This window comes from Macaca nemestrina, chromosome 18 (genome assembly GCF_043159975.1).
Source record: "Macaca nemestrina isolate mMacNem1 chromosome 18, mMacNem.hap1, whole genome shotgun sequence".
Classification (NCBI taxonomy): domain Eukaryota; kingdom Metazoa; phylum Chordata; class Mammalia; order Primates; family Cercopithecidae; genus Macaca; species Macaca nemestrina.
This window is the reverse complement of record NC_092142.1, coordinates 30271268-30286994: the sequence shown is the minus strand read 5'-3', so window position 1 is coordinate 30286994 and position 15727 is coordinate 30271268. Positions and strand designations below refer to the sequence as shown.

General features: G+C 35.1%; 1 pseudogene; it reads right to left on the bottom strand.

Moving 5' to 3' along the window:
• Positions 1-583: 583 nt before the first annotated feature.
• LOC139359758 (angiogenic factor with G patch and FHA domains 1 pseudogene) lies at positions 584-10859 on the bottom strand (annotated as a pseudogene).
• Between the last annotated feature and the right edge of the window lie 4868 nt (positions 10860-15727).

The window sequence follows — 15727 nt, the reverse complement described above, 5'->3', positions numbered from 1 at the left end:
AGGTAAGTACTTATTCCTGCCAATTTGTTAATTGCTGTCTGATCATTTAGTAGTTTGTTTTTTACGCTGTCTTCCTTTGTGTTTTTGTTAATTTTTTTTTTTTTCTTTTATTGTCGTTATATGCTTTGATCCTTTTTCTTTTTTGGATCTATTATAACTTTTTTCTTGTGGTTACCAAGAGACTTACATAAAACACCTCATAATTATAAGAGTCTTGCTTAAGATAATAACAATTTATCTTCTATGTATAAAACGACTCATCAATTTTACTTTTTTCAACACACAATTTATGTCACACTTTAAAGTACATTGTCCTAGAACCTTCCTCCATAAACTTTTCAACATTCTCTCTTGAAGCTTCTGTATGGGCTCAGACCAAAGCTGCAAATAACCACAACACTCCCTTATGTTAGAGGCAAAACGTTAGTCCTCAGCTTGCTGACTAAGCTCCTAGGCTCCTGAGTGGGCTGCCTGTGCCCATACTATAAATTTCAGGCCAGCGTCTTCTGCCTTTTGGGGTCTCATCAGCCGACATGGATTTCATGTTCTTCAGAAAATCTTTGGCCTTTCTTAGATGAAACTTTCATATTTCCTCATGACTTTGATGCCTCATTTGTTCCAAGAGCTCATCAACGTGGGCCTCCTGGACCTGAGATCTGCTTCCAAAACAAGAAGAGGCTGAAATGAAACACCAGAGCTCAAAAAGTTTAAATGAGATGCAGAGATTCTGCAAGTACAATTCAAGACCAGGCACCCAGACAGGTGCAGAAACCTTATTACCACCAAAAAAGGTACCAGATTTCCCACTGTCCCCCACCGTTTGTCTCTGCTTTGGGCCTCTGTGCTCCTCTCTCTTTCTGAAATGTTCTTCCCTGCTCACTTTCCATCTACCAGTACCCAATACATATCACATTCTTCAGGGAAACTTACTCACCCCACCTATCTGGTCCCCTTCTATATTTTCCTGTGGCACCTGCTTCTAACTTTTCTTCTCACCATTTATACTTCAACTCAGATACAATATACAACCACTATTCACATCCTAGAGTGTCTTGATGCCAGACAGAAACGCAAAATCAGCCCAGGTGTGGTGGTTCACACCTGTAATCTCAGCCCTATGGGAGAATTGCTTGAGCCCAGGGCAACATGTTGAGACTCCATCTGTATGAAAAATTTTAAAAATTAACTGGCATGATGTTGCAGGCCTGTGGTTCCAGCTACTCGAAAGGCTTAAGTGGGAGGGTCACTTGAGCCTGGGAGTTCCAGGTTTCAGAGAGCTATGGTCAAACCGCTGCACTCCAGCGTGTGTGAAAGTGAGACCCTGCCTTAAAAAAAAATTATGTAAAGATATAGCTTCCTAAGAATGGTATATACATATACAAATATATAATTCTCTAGCGTCATAATGATGGTGCATAAAGCATTCTATTTCTTTTATAGAATCTGAAAGACTAGAACATAAAAACAATCATAAACCTTTGTTAATGAATATGTTATATAAAAATATAAAAACATAAATATATAATGTAATTTAAGTTTGAGGAGAGATGCACAGAGAGAAAAATTTGTATGCAATGAAAGTTAATTTGTTACCAGCTGAAAATAAAACTTCAAAAGGTTTTATTTAATCATCCTGATAACCATGAAAAATACCTGTAGAGATACAGTAAAGAAAATGAGAAAGGAACCACGGCATATTACCACAAAAGAAAAGAATCCATGAGACACAAGAAAAGCTGTAAGAGAGAAAACTAGAAAAAAAAAAGCTATAAATAAGAAACACAAGTAACAATATAACTGATACAGTTTAGCTCGGTGCTTCTACCCAAATCTCAAGTCACGTTGTAATCCCCAGGTGTCAAGGGAGGAACCTGATGAAAGGTGATTGAATCATGGGGCTTGTTTTCTCCATGCTGTTCTCATGATAGTGAGTGACTACTTATAAGAGCTGATGACTGAAAAGTGTGACACTTTCCGTTTCTCCCTCTATCCTGCTCCCCCATTGTGAAGACATGCTTGTTTTCCCTTTCCCTTCCGCCATAATTGTAAGTTTCCTGAGTCCTCCTAGTCATGCTTCCTGTTAAGCCTGTATAAATGTCAGTCAATTAAACTTATTTTCTTTATAAATTATTCAGATTCATATAGTTTTTATCACAGTGTTATAAAAAGACTAGTACAATAGCCATAGTAAGTCCACCTGTTATTAAAATTTAAAAAACATACATGATGTTCATCATCACTAGAACATCCATACAAGAAATGCTAAAAGGAGACTTTTATGTTGAAAAATAAAACAATGCTAGACAGCTAATTATAAAACCATATAAAAATGTAGAACTCTCTGTTAAAGGTAAATATATAAAAAAATAGAGAATTTTCTATTATCATAATGATGGTGTATAAAATACACATGAATCTGCTATAAAATTGTAAAAAGAAAAACATTAAAAATCTGCATATGTTTGTTAATACACAATATAAAAATCTGTCATAAAATTAATAAGATAAAATTTTATTGTATTAATCTAATAAGGTAAAGAAAAGATGTAAAGAGGTGCTTTTGTACACAAAGTTAAGTTGTTATGAGATAAAATATACTGATATAATTTTAAAGTGTTTTATATACTCTCTATTCCTCCTGGTAATCACCAAAAATTATCTATGAAAGGTGCACAAAAGAAAATCAAAATGAAATCAAAATATGTCCTTACAAAATCAACAATGACCAAAAAAAGGCAGTAAGAGGGAAAAGGAGAAAAAAACATAACTAAAAGAAACAGAAAATAATATAATGGGAACGGAAATTCTTTTTATTCAGTAATTACTTTAAAGATAAATCAACTAAACTTTCTATACAAAAGGCATAAAATGCATAAATGGATTCACAATAAACAATATCCAAAAATATGCTGTTTTTAAGAGACTTGCTTCAGGTCTAAGGAACAAATAGGCTGAAAGAAATAGGATAAAAAAGGATAATCCACATGCATAGTACCAAAATAGGACAGGGTCACCATACTTATTTTAACCCAAATACTCCTTAGATTAAGACTGTCAAAAGAGACAAGGAATAATATTATGTAATGATAAAAGCATCTATTTGCCAGGAATCTCCAGCATGTATAAATATATATAGGCACATAATATAGGGGTTCCCAAATATATAAATATTGACAGAAGCAAAGCAAGAAGTATACATCAACACAATAATTGTGGGAGACTTTAATACCCCACTTTTAATAATAAATAGAAAAAACAGGTAAAAGATCACTACAAAAGAAAACTTGAACAACACTAAAGACCAATTAGATCTAATAGACATATATAGAGCTTTTCAGTCAACCATACCAGAATAAACAATATTCCCAATCACATGACACACACTTAAGGATAGACAATACATTAAGACACAAAACAAGTGTTATTAAATCTAAAAAGACTGAGAGTATACATGTATTCTTTCTGGCCACAACAAAATGAAACTAGTAACTAAAAGCAGAAGGAAAACCATCATATATAGAAATATGCAGAACTTAAGCAATACACCCTTGAACCCACTCTTGTTCAAGAGTCAGATGGCTTCATGCTGTTAAAATGTTAATACTGCCCACAATGACACACAAGTTCAATGTAATCCCTAGGAAAATTACAATGGTATGTTTTTACTGAAACATAAAAAAAAAGTCTAAAATGTGTATGAAATCTCAAGCCACCATGAATAGCCACCATAGCTTTAGAAAAGAAGCATAAAGTTAAAGGCATCATATTTTCTGATTTCAAAACCTATCATAAAGTTACAGAAATAAAAACAGTAAGGTACTAGTATAAAGACAAAGAGGTAATGAAATAGAATAGAAAGCCCCAAAATAAACCCTTGTGAACATAATCAGATGACCTGCACATGGGTTGCTATGACCACACAACGGAGAAAGAAGAGCCTTTTCAACAAATGATGTTGGAAAACTGACTATCCATCAAACAAAAAAAAAACAATGTAGGATGCTTCTCTTGCACTGTATATAAAAACTACCTGAAATATTTCAATGTAAAAACTATAATTATAAATTTTTTTGAATAAAATATTCCAAATATGTTTTACAAGGTGAGAGAATTATTACTTTGATCTTGACAATATTTTCTTGGATATGACATAAAAAGCATAAGCAACAACAACAAAAAAGTAAAATGAGACTGCATAAATCCATACACAACTAGCTTATATTAAACATCACTAAAATACATAACTCAGTAAGTGTCCACTTAACGTCATCAATAGGATCTTGAAAAATAACATTTTTTAAACTATTATTTTAAGTTCAGGTGTAAAAGTGTAGATTTGTTACATAGGTAAACTTGTGTCATGGGGGTTGTTGTAGAGATGGAAGATGACTAAGTGAAATATTGTACTGTATGCCATAGAAACTTAATGCTTGTTTACATCAAGCATTTATAATAAAAATATAATATTAAGCACTAGTATATAATTGTATGTGTAAAATTTTACATATAAATACACACACACAGTTGTTCTTTATATGGTTGTCCTTATGGATAAACAGGTATGTATAGGGGTTTGGTTCCAGGACCCCCTTGGGATACCAAAATTCTAGACGCTTAAGTCTCTTATATAAAGAGAAGGATTATTTTCATATAACCTATACATAATCTCTTGTATACTACTTGATTCATCTCTACATTACTTATTATATTTAATGGAACATAAATGCTTTTTAAATAGTTTTGTATTGCTGAGGGAATAATGACAATAATGTCTGTACATGTTCAGTACAGAAGTAAACATTGTATGCTTAACTACATTTTATTCAAGGTTGGTTTGAATTCACAGATGTGGTATTCATGAATATACAGGGCCAAATCGTGTGTGTGTGTGTGTGTGTGTGTGTGTGTGTGTGTGTGTGTGTTAGAAAAAAAAATTCAACACCCTGTAACTATCAATTACTTAATAAAACTTTACTCCTACATTTGAAGCTGTCTGTATTGTCTACAGTCTTTCCCAAATATAACTCTCTGCCTCTCTACCTCAGAATATCATCATTCATCCTCAGTTTTGAGAAAGTATAATTCCTTTGACTTTTATTATCAATTATACTACATATGTGTCTCTAAATAATACATTATTTAACTTTGTAAGTTTTAAAACTTTCTGTAAAGATGCATGCTGTATAGACTTCTATAATGCTCTTTCCTTATTCAACATTGTAATTTTAAAAGCCTTTCATGTTTCAGTCTTATTCAAATACATGGAGTTTATAAATTAGCCTCGTAATTGAAGATACTGAAATCTACCTCCAAGAGAATTCTTGAGAGATAATGAATACAAAATTCTTATAGCAGTGCTTGATTCACTGTAGTTGTTCAATAGTGCATATATAATATATAATGTTATAAAATTAATATATGTAGTATTGTATTCTGGACAACCAAATATGTTACTTTTCAGAAAACCATCATGGCAGCTGAATTTATGCAAATGCGATCGGGAGCACTTTATCACCCAAATATAGCTATTGGGGAACTGGTGGGCTATAATGGTGACAACATTTTTTAGACTCCAATTTTCCAACTGGTCCCTCGCAGTATGACAAGTCATAATTTCATGGTAATTTTGCACATCCTCGGGAGAGAGAGAGGAGGTGGCGGCTGCGGTTCCTCCTTCGCACGCTCCCCGAAGGTGTCCCGCCGCTCCAGTCCGTCCCAGGCCGCCGCCGTCAGGAACAACTGGGCGCTGCCCTGCGGGTGGGCTCAGGCCAAGGTGGACGCGGCGGGCTCCGCAGGCTGCGCCAGGCGGCGGAAGAAGAGCTTTACGCACCGCAGCTGCGCTGGGTTCATGGTTCTGTCCTGAGAGCACGACGAAGCGTTTTTGATTCCAAGTTGCGGCAGTAGGAGAAGCAGCCGTGGCGACCGCAAAAGCCCGAGCTATTGGGAGGTGGAAGGTGGGTGGTGAAGCAGGGTCTGCGGCAGGACACCCATCTGTCTGGTACTTGAACAGCCCGGACGGCCGGGCGCGCGGGAGGCGTAAGTCAGAGACCGGCGTCAGCCCGCAGCGCCGGAGTTCATCTTTCTGTGGTTAAATCTTATTCCGTTGTGTATGTACACCACATTGGCTTTATCTATTTATCCCTTTTGGACACTAAGATTGATTCCATATCTGGGCTACTGTCAATAGAGCCATGATAAACATGGGAGTGCAGATATCTCTTAAATATACTGATTTTATTTCCTCTTAATGTACACTCAATAATGAAATTACAGGATTAGGTCGCAGTTTCATTTTTAGGTTTTTCATTTTTGTTTTGTTTCTGTTTTTGTTTTGAGAAAACTGCATAGTTTTTCATGAAGTTTCTAATAAAAAAATACCTCAAAAAATGTACTAAATTTACATTCATGCCAACTGTGTATAAGTGTTCCTTTTCCCCCACATCCTCATCTAACTTTGTTATCTTTTGTCTTCTTGACAATGGTCATTCTAAATGGAATGAGGTACTATCTTATGTGGATTTGGATTGCATTTTTCAGATAATCAGTGATGTTGAGCATTTCCTTGTGTCTTCTTTGGAAAATTGTCTATTCACGTCTTATGCTCACTCTTTAGTTGAGTTCTTTGTATTTTTATTGCTGTTGAGTTGAGTCTCATATATTTTGGATATTAACTCCTTGTCAGATGCACATATTTTCTATTATTTTATAGGTTGTCTTATCACTCTGTTAATAGATTGTATGCTGTCCCGAAGCTTTTATTTTAATATTTTATTGATATTAATTTTTCTGTTTTCTAACTTGTTACAAAGGTTAGAGTTTTCTCTCAGCTTCACAGGTTATCTGTCTTCTATCTCAGTGCTTTTAAGAGTTTTTCTTCTTTTCGGTGTCAGGCAGTTTGATCATTCTTTTTTCAAGATGTATTTTATTTATAATTGACACATAATCATTGTACATGTTTATGGGGTACAGTGTGATGTTTCAATGCATGTATATTCTGTACAATGACCCAATATGGGTAATTTGTATAACTAGCACTTTAAACATGTATTATTTATTTGTACTCATAAAATTCAAAATCCTCTCTTCTAGTTGTTAGAATAAATAGGACTTTATTATTAGCTGCATTCCCTGTATAATAGAACATTAGACTTTATTCTCCCTGTCTAACTGTAATTGTAACTTTGACAAACCTCTCCCCATTCCTTCATCCTTTCATTCTCCCTAGCATCTGGTAACCCCCATTCTACTCTCTTCTTCTATGAGATCAACTTTTTAGATTTCACATATGAGTGACATCATGTGCTCTTTTTCTTTCTGTGACTGGCTTATTTTACTTAACATAATGTCCTCTGGGTTCATCCACGTTGACATAAATGACAGAAGTTCATTCTGTTTTATTACTGAACATTATTCCTATTTGTGTGTGTGTGTATGTGTCTGTAACATTTTCTTCAGTCATCTGTAAATGGGCACTTATACACTATTGGTGAGAATGTAAATTGGTACAAACATTAGGGAAATCAGCATGGAGGTTTTTCAAGAAATTAAAAATAGAACTACCATATATAAGATCCAGCAATCTCACCACTTGGTATATATCAAATGGAAATAAAATCAGTATGTCCAAAAGATAATTGCACTCCCATGTTTATTGAAGCAGTATTCACAATAACCAAAACCATTATTTCTTTTAAGTATTTCTTAATTTTTTTGACTCATTACACTCTAAACTTTGATGGGATTCATGCCTTGTTTCTAATTTCTGAAAGTTAGGAGCCACTAATTCATTGAATATTGCCTTCTTGTTTATAAAGTCTAGTAAAACAATTAAATGTTTTTTTATTTCTTTTCATCTGGTCTTCAAGTATAAATAAATATATTTGTATTTTGTATTAATTTGCCTCCTATAGAGTATATGACTACATTAATTGTACCCAGCATTTCAGTTTACTAGTCTTCTCATTAGCTCAGTCTATTTTAATGATGTAATTTGTATGCCGTAAATTAAATTGTTTTCCTACATTTTCAATACTTTACTTTCCATTTGCCTCTTTTCCAAATATGATTTGACAAGCTCATAGTTTTTTCCACATTATTTTGGTTTCTTGTTTTTTCATGATATTGGCAAACATTTAAATATAAACCTCATATCTGAGTTTTATGTGCCATATAATTTATCTAATGCTTCATGCTAGTAGTGTATATCCTTTTCTGCAACATAATTTATGATTTAGTTCTCACATGTGGAAGATGGCACACTCCAGATGCCAGCAGGCAATTTATCTATGTTTATTCCATTTGCCTTGTCAGAAGCTGAACAACCCACATAGATCTGACATCCTTGTGATCAGATCCATCTGAATGGGGCACTGACCTCTTAGGTTGATACTTGTTTGGATCATTACCTTTATTTTCTTCTGGTCCTGAGAAATTTTTCCATATTTTTATTTCAACTATATCACGCATTTCATGAATTCTTACAACTTATTGGTAATTTTAGTTATCTGCATTAAGCTTTCAGAGCACGTTATTTTCCTGAAAAGCAGAAATATCAACATTTGCATACATGAATAAAGTATTTTACATAGATTTTTCTATGTCATAGATTTTCACCTCATAAGAAATTCCAAGTTTCTTCATTTGATATGCCACTCTCTTCAATAGAGAGTTTTGTAATAATTTGTTGGATGTGGTTCCTTTTTTACCATTAGAAAATTAATTATGTATTATGCACAAATTTCTGAAATACTTTACTGCAGTAAATAGTATGTGGTCTGAATCATTTTTTTCCTTAACATAAAACTAATATGGGCAAAATTGTTCACCTGAATTCAGATCTTTTGGCTTCAATTGCCATTCTACTTCATTAGCATTTCCCTACCTCCATAAAAGCTATCATTTAAATTTTTTGTTTAATTCATAATTTACTGAAAAGAGTGTTTTAAAAACCTTTATAATGTTTGTATTGCAATTGAGGACATTTTCAATAAATATCTTAAACTTGAAGTCCTCGCTAAGTATTCCTTTTGTACTAGAACTCAGATTTCTCTGGTGCAACTCCATTGCCTGCAATAATATTTATGAAAACTACAAATACCAGCACACTATTTCAATACCCTACTCAGTTGTTCGTATCTAAATATCTTGTTAGCTATGAAACAAGCCAAAGATAAAATGCTGAATATGTAGTACCAATAAACAGATTCTTCACAGAAGAAGACAGTAAAACACTAATTTTCTACAATATGTCACTAGTTTATTAGCTCTTCAATAATATTATTCAGGTTATCTCAAGTATAAGAGGTTCTTTTATCTAGGTTCTAAAGGGCATAAAAAAGGATGCATATAGTCAGATTTAGTTTTATAAACTTTTGATGTTTCTCTTGCTGTGCATCTTACTGTGACTATATGGAGAAAAAGACAAATGTACATTTAAGTTATTAGTGGTTACATGAGTTTTGCTTATACAGATTTTTGCTTATCTGGATGTCATAAATGACAAGATAAAATAAAATAATGAAGTTTGATAAACTCATCTGTGCCCTGTAAACTTTAGTCCACTAACTGCATAACTTGATTCAGTCACTATGTATTAGTTTAAAAAGTGATTTTTGCAAGCTGCAAATCAAACTTTATTACACATTTCTGAACCAGGAAAGGGTAAACTCTGACACAGTTCCTGTGTGCCACAGACTCTTTGGGGAATAAAAGTTCTGCAAAAAATAAAATAAAATAAAATAAAATATATGAGTTTCCAAACTCTATTTTTAAGAAAGCTTGAGTTTTCCTCTATGATTAACCTGCACTCTACGTTCCCTTTTACCCAAGGCGTGGTCCTTAGGTCATTTCTTTTAAGGTTTAGTTTCTGGGAAGTTTTCAGCAAACCTATCACCACATGCTTTGTCCCAGTTTGTTTGTTTTTGTTTTGGAGAAGGCGAACATCTTCAACTGAGGGTTGATTGCCTGTCCCCAAGTCTACACGTGTTCGCTGAAGCTGAAGCTGAATCAGAGTTTTCGTTCCCAGCCATCCTTCCCCAGGCCCTCACCTTTTATCCAACCCATCTTCTCCAACATCTTACTTCTGTTGCTGTCAGCAATTTCAGAAAGAACAGATGCAGGAGAATTATCTCTTTGGAAAGTTCCTTCACTTCCAATCTGCTCACTATGTTTTCCACCTCTATTTTTATATTTTAAATTCTTCAATGTCTATTTATCTTCATAGTCTGTTTCTGTAAACATATTTTACTTGTATTTTCTTTAATTATTTTATTTCTAACTATTTTTTCTCCTTACTTAGAGTCGGTCCAATTAGCAATTCATCTTTCTTATCAAGGCAAGGGTGAGCTCTAACTTGTGGTTCACAGCCAACCCAGGTATCACTGCTAGGGTGCATGTAAAAGGGTAACACAGTCTCTCCAATTTTCACTTCATGACTATGTTCAAGTACATAAGGGTCACATCAATTTCCAGTTGAACAATCCATTTTCCATTAACAATTGTCCCCTTTTGACTGCCTTGATCTACAAGGACATAACTTTTTAAGTCATGGTCAAAATAAATTTCTGCATGAAACTTACTGACATCAACTTCAGGGATTCAAAGAGCATGCTCAGGATCATTTTCTCTTCCAATTGCAGCAGGTTTTACAGCAGTAATGATAAAGAGTGACCCTGTATAAAACACAGGTGATCCAATGACAATCACTCTAATACATGGGTCAATTTTTTTTTCTCATTTTCCTCCTCAGTATATTCTGCATTTACGTTCCCTTCACTGGTAATGTGAGGAGGACTGCACTGGGGCCATAATGGATGCTTGGGGAGCCAAGAGGCCACGGGAATGCAGGTATCGAAAGGCATAATGTCTTCAAGGTTTATCAATATTGTTGTAAATAAAATAATTTCTTTATTACAGCTGAAATTACCTCTCTCACACGGTTTATCCATTTATTTGTATCAGAAGAGTGCAGATACCCTTGGCTATACTGTTTTTATGTCCTTTGGCTACATACTCCAAATTGGGATTAATGGTACTTCTACTTTACAAATTTTAAGGAATCTCCATACTTTTTTTTTTAACAATGGCTGCACCAATGGACATGCTCAGCAACAGTGTACAAATATTCTCTTTTCTTTTCACTCTAACACTTTTTATCTTTTGACTTTTCTATGATAGCTATCCTAACACCACGATAAGGTGATATCTCATTGTGATTTTGATTTTAATTACTCAGATAATTGGTGATGTTGAGAATGCTTTTATATATCAGCTGTCCATTTTTAAGTCTATGAAAAAAAGCTATTTAGATATTTTGCTGAATCAATAATAAAATTGGTTTTTGTTTTGTTCTGCTGTGGGGTTTTTTTTTCATATTGATTAGTGTGACATATAATTTGGATAGTATCATATTATCCCACATATGGATTACAAATATTCTCTCCCATGCAATATACTATCTCTGCATTTTGTTGATTGTTTTATTTATTGTGCAGAAACTTTTTACTTTGATATAGTTCCACTTTTTTATTTTTGCTTTAGTTGCTTGTGTTCTTTATGTCAAATGGAAAACATCATTGCCATGACCAGTGTCAAGGAGCTTTCTCCCTATTTTTTTATAGAAAATTCATGATTTCAGTTCTTATTTTTGGGATGACATAAGAGCTCACTTTTTGTGAGCACATATCTAGTTTTTTGTACACCATTTCTTGATGTCATTTTCTATTTCTTTTCTAATTCTTTGGTAACAGTTGACTGTATATGTGTGAGTCTATTTCTGGCTCCTGCATTCTGTTTCATTGGTTTTTGTGTAGGTACTATAGTATTTTGATGACTATAGCTTTGTAATATAGTTTGAAATCAGGAAATGTGAGGCTTTCAGCCTGTTTGTTCTTCTCAGTATTTGGCTATTTGGATTCTTTTGTGCCTCCATACTAATTTTACAATTGTTTGTTCTACATTTATTTTAATGGCATTCAAATTTTGACAGAAATTTAACCCTAGAACTTAAAGTATAGTAATAAAAAAAATTTATTTAACTATGTAGATAACTACATGTAGTATAGATATTTTAACAAGATTAATTTTTAGAATCCATGAACACAGGATATAGTTCCCATTTTGTATTCTTCAATTTCTTTTATCAACATTTTATAGTTTTCAGTATGCAGATCTTTAATATTCTTGGTTAAACTCATTCTATTTAATGAATTATTTCATTCTATTTGATAATACTGTAAATGGAATTGTGTTGTTTATTCCTTTTTCAGAATATTTTGCTGTTACTGTATCAAAATGCAACTGATTTTCATGTTAATTTTGTATCCTGCAACTTTACTAGTTTGTTAGCTATAACAGGGTTTTGGTGGTGGTGGTGGTGGTGGTAGTGGTGAAACGGTGGGCATTTTTAACCCTAGTTAACACTTTAAACTGATAGTTGCTATTATCATTTCATAATTCTTTAAAATATGACCCGATGAATTACTGCTGTCATGAATTCAATGGAATTCACATGTTCCCATTTAAAATAATTTTATCTGTTTTGTCTGGGCCCCAGGATGGGGGGCACCCCATGGGAGCCGGGAGATTCCAGATGGGGAGGGAGAAGCAAGCAGGGAGGAGGCTGAGCAGGAGAAACAGAGAGGGGCTCTGGGGACAGTAGGGAGGAGAGGGGTCCTGTCGGAGACCCAGTGGGGAGAGACAATGGGCCAGGAAACAGGTTAAAGGTGAGAGTGGGCAACAGGACTGCTTCTCGGCACAGGCAGGTGGCAGGGAACTTTGCTGAAACTGCAGGGCCCAGTGAACAGTGTGGGCAGGGTGGGAGGGAATGGAGAGGACCAGGCGGACCCCAAGGTCAATTTGGAGAAAGGAACATTTCCCGGTTCCTTCGCCTCTGCCCAGCCTTCTGCGAGCATGGTCCCTCCAGGGGCAGGGCAGGGGAGGAGGCGGCTCCTGGCGGGCTCGGAGAGCTGAGGAGCACACAGCCGCTTCCCAGGGCCGGGGTGAGGGCGGAAGCAAGCTATGGCTGCGGATGCCGCTGGCCCGGTGGGTAGGTGCTGGGGGCCTAAGCTGGGAGGAGCTCACAGGGCCCAGCGCCTGGGGCCTGCAGGTGGCCCTGGAGGAATCACCCTCCGGAGCCTTCAGGGAGACAAGTGTGGACGGCGCCGTGGACACGCCCTTCACAGCTGGAACATTTGTGACGCTGGAATTTAAGCTCCGGCAGACAAACGGCCAGAAGAAGGAATGGATGAAACTCCAGTGCAAAGTCCAGCCCAAGGGGAGGAAGCAGAAATGCCTGGCCTGCGTCACACTGGGCTCCAGGGATAAGCTTCCATGCTGGATGAGTCACTGCCCTGTAGAGACGCAGGCTCAGCGGGAGTCTGAGGAGCACCAGGAGACCCAGTGCAGCCTGATGGAGCGGGCGGTGAGGATCCCACAGCTACTGCTTCCCTGCACAGTTCGCCTTCTCCAAGGCCCGGCCCCCAACTGAGCCGGGCACTAAATAGCATGGTGCCTCCTGGGCCACTGCCAGGGGTGACCAGTGGAAAACTCCACCTCCCAGAGAGAGGACACTACGTCCCCAGCAAATAAAGCTGCTCCCCCTACCAAAGTAAATAAATACATAAAAATACATAAAATAATTTTAGTCTTTGAAAATAATGTATATCCTCTGTTTACTAGTAAATGTGCCGCCCATGTATCTGTATGACTAGTCAAACTTTTTAATGAAGTTAACATTTGTGATTCTTTATTATGATACAAAACAGTAAATTTTATAATGGTTTTAATATCATCTAATATGGTTGAAAATATGTCAATTTGTCATTGCCTATGAATCTTTGTGTTATTTATTTTACACTGTCAGATATTCTGTCTACAAATATCTAATGGCTTAGAATCTTGCTTAACATATTGTATGTGCTCACTACTAACTACTCTAATTCATCAAATTATCTTTTTACACCATCCTTAAAATACAATATTATTTTTATTAAAATTATTTTTCTGCTTAAATAGTTATGAAAATTATGAGGGCTATTCAGTCTGCCCTCTTGATGAAAGTTTGTTTGTTTTTCTCTATTAATATGTTAGAGGGTACAAACGCAGCTTCATCACGTGGACATGTTGTATAGTGATGAAGTATGAGCTTTTGGTGTAACAATCATCTGAACGGTGCTTATTGTCCCAATTGGGTATTTTCTCATTCTTAACCCCTCTACCATCCTCCCATCTTTCTGAGTCTCCAGTGTCTATTTTTCCAGTCTCTATATCCAAGTGTATGCATTATTGAGCTCCCACTTGGAAGTAAGAAAATGCAGTATTAGATTTTCTGTTTTTGATTTATTTCACTTACAATAATGGCCTCCAGTTCCATTCATGTTGCTGCAAAAGAAATGTTTTTATTCTTTATGACTGAATACTATTCCATAAATGTATAAATGTATGGCACTTTTTCTTTATTCAATCATTGATTGATAAATGTAAATTGACTCCATATCCTTGCTCTTGTGAGTAGTGCTGCAATAAACATATGAGTATGGGTACCTTCTTTAAGTAATACATTATTTTCCTTTGGATAGATAACCATTAGAAGGAGTGCTGAATCAAATAAGTTCTATTTTTAGTTTTTTGAGAAATCTCCATACTGTTTTCCATAGAGGCTATAGAAATTTACATTCCCACAAACAATGTATAAGTGTTCCCTTTTCTCTGTATCCTTGCCAATTTCTTTCTTTTTTTTTTTTTTTTTTTTTTTGCTTTTTAATAATTAGCCATTATGAATGGTGTAAAATGGTATTTCATTGTGGTTTTTAATTGGCATTTCTTTTATCATTGGCAACATTGAACAATTTTTACATGCTTGTTAGCTATCATTGTCTTCTTTTTGAAAAATATCTGTTCCCATACTTTGCCTGCTTTTTAATGAGGGTACTTGTTTTCTTCTTGTTGAGTTGTTTGATTTCCTTGTATATTTTGCACATTAGTTCTTTGTCACATGCATAGTTCACAAACATTTTTCTTATCCCATAAGTTGTCTGCTCACATGTTAACTAAAAGCTCCTTTTCAGGAGCTTTTTAGTTTAAGTTCCATTTGTCTATTTTTCTTATTGTTTCATCTGGTTTTGAGATCTTACTCATGAATTCTTTGTTCAGGCCAAGGTCCAGAAGAGTTTATCATAGGGTTTCTTCTAGAATTTTTATCATTTTAGGTCTTCATTTTAGTCTTTTAATTCATATTGAGTTGATTTTTGTATATGGTGAGAGCGACAGGTCCCATTTTGTACTTCTGCATATGGAAATATAATTTTTCCAGGGCAATTTTTTGACTAGGATGTCATTTTCCAAGTGTATGTTTTTGCTGACTTTGTAAAAGATCAGTTTTGTGTAGGTTTGTGGCTTTATTTCTAGATTCTCTATTCTGTTCCATTGATCTATGCATCTGTTTTATCAGTACCATGCTGTTTTGGTTATTAAAGCCTTCTAGTATGTGATTCTATGTGAACTTAATATTTTTCTAATTCTATGACAAATAACATTGGCATTTTGATAGGAATTGCATTTAATATGTAGATTGTTTGGGGAAGTATGGTCATTTTGATGATAATAATTCTTCTAATCCATGAGCATAGGATGTTTTTCTCATTCGTTTGTGTCATGTACAATTTATTTCATCAATGTTTTGTAGTTTTCCTTGTGGATATCTTTAGCCTATATGATAAATTGTATTTCT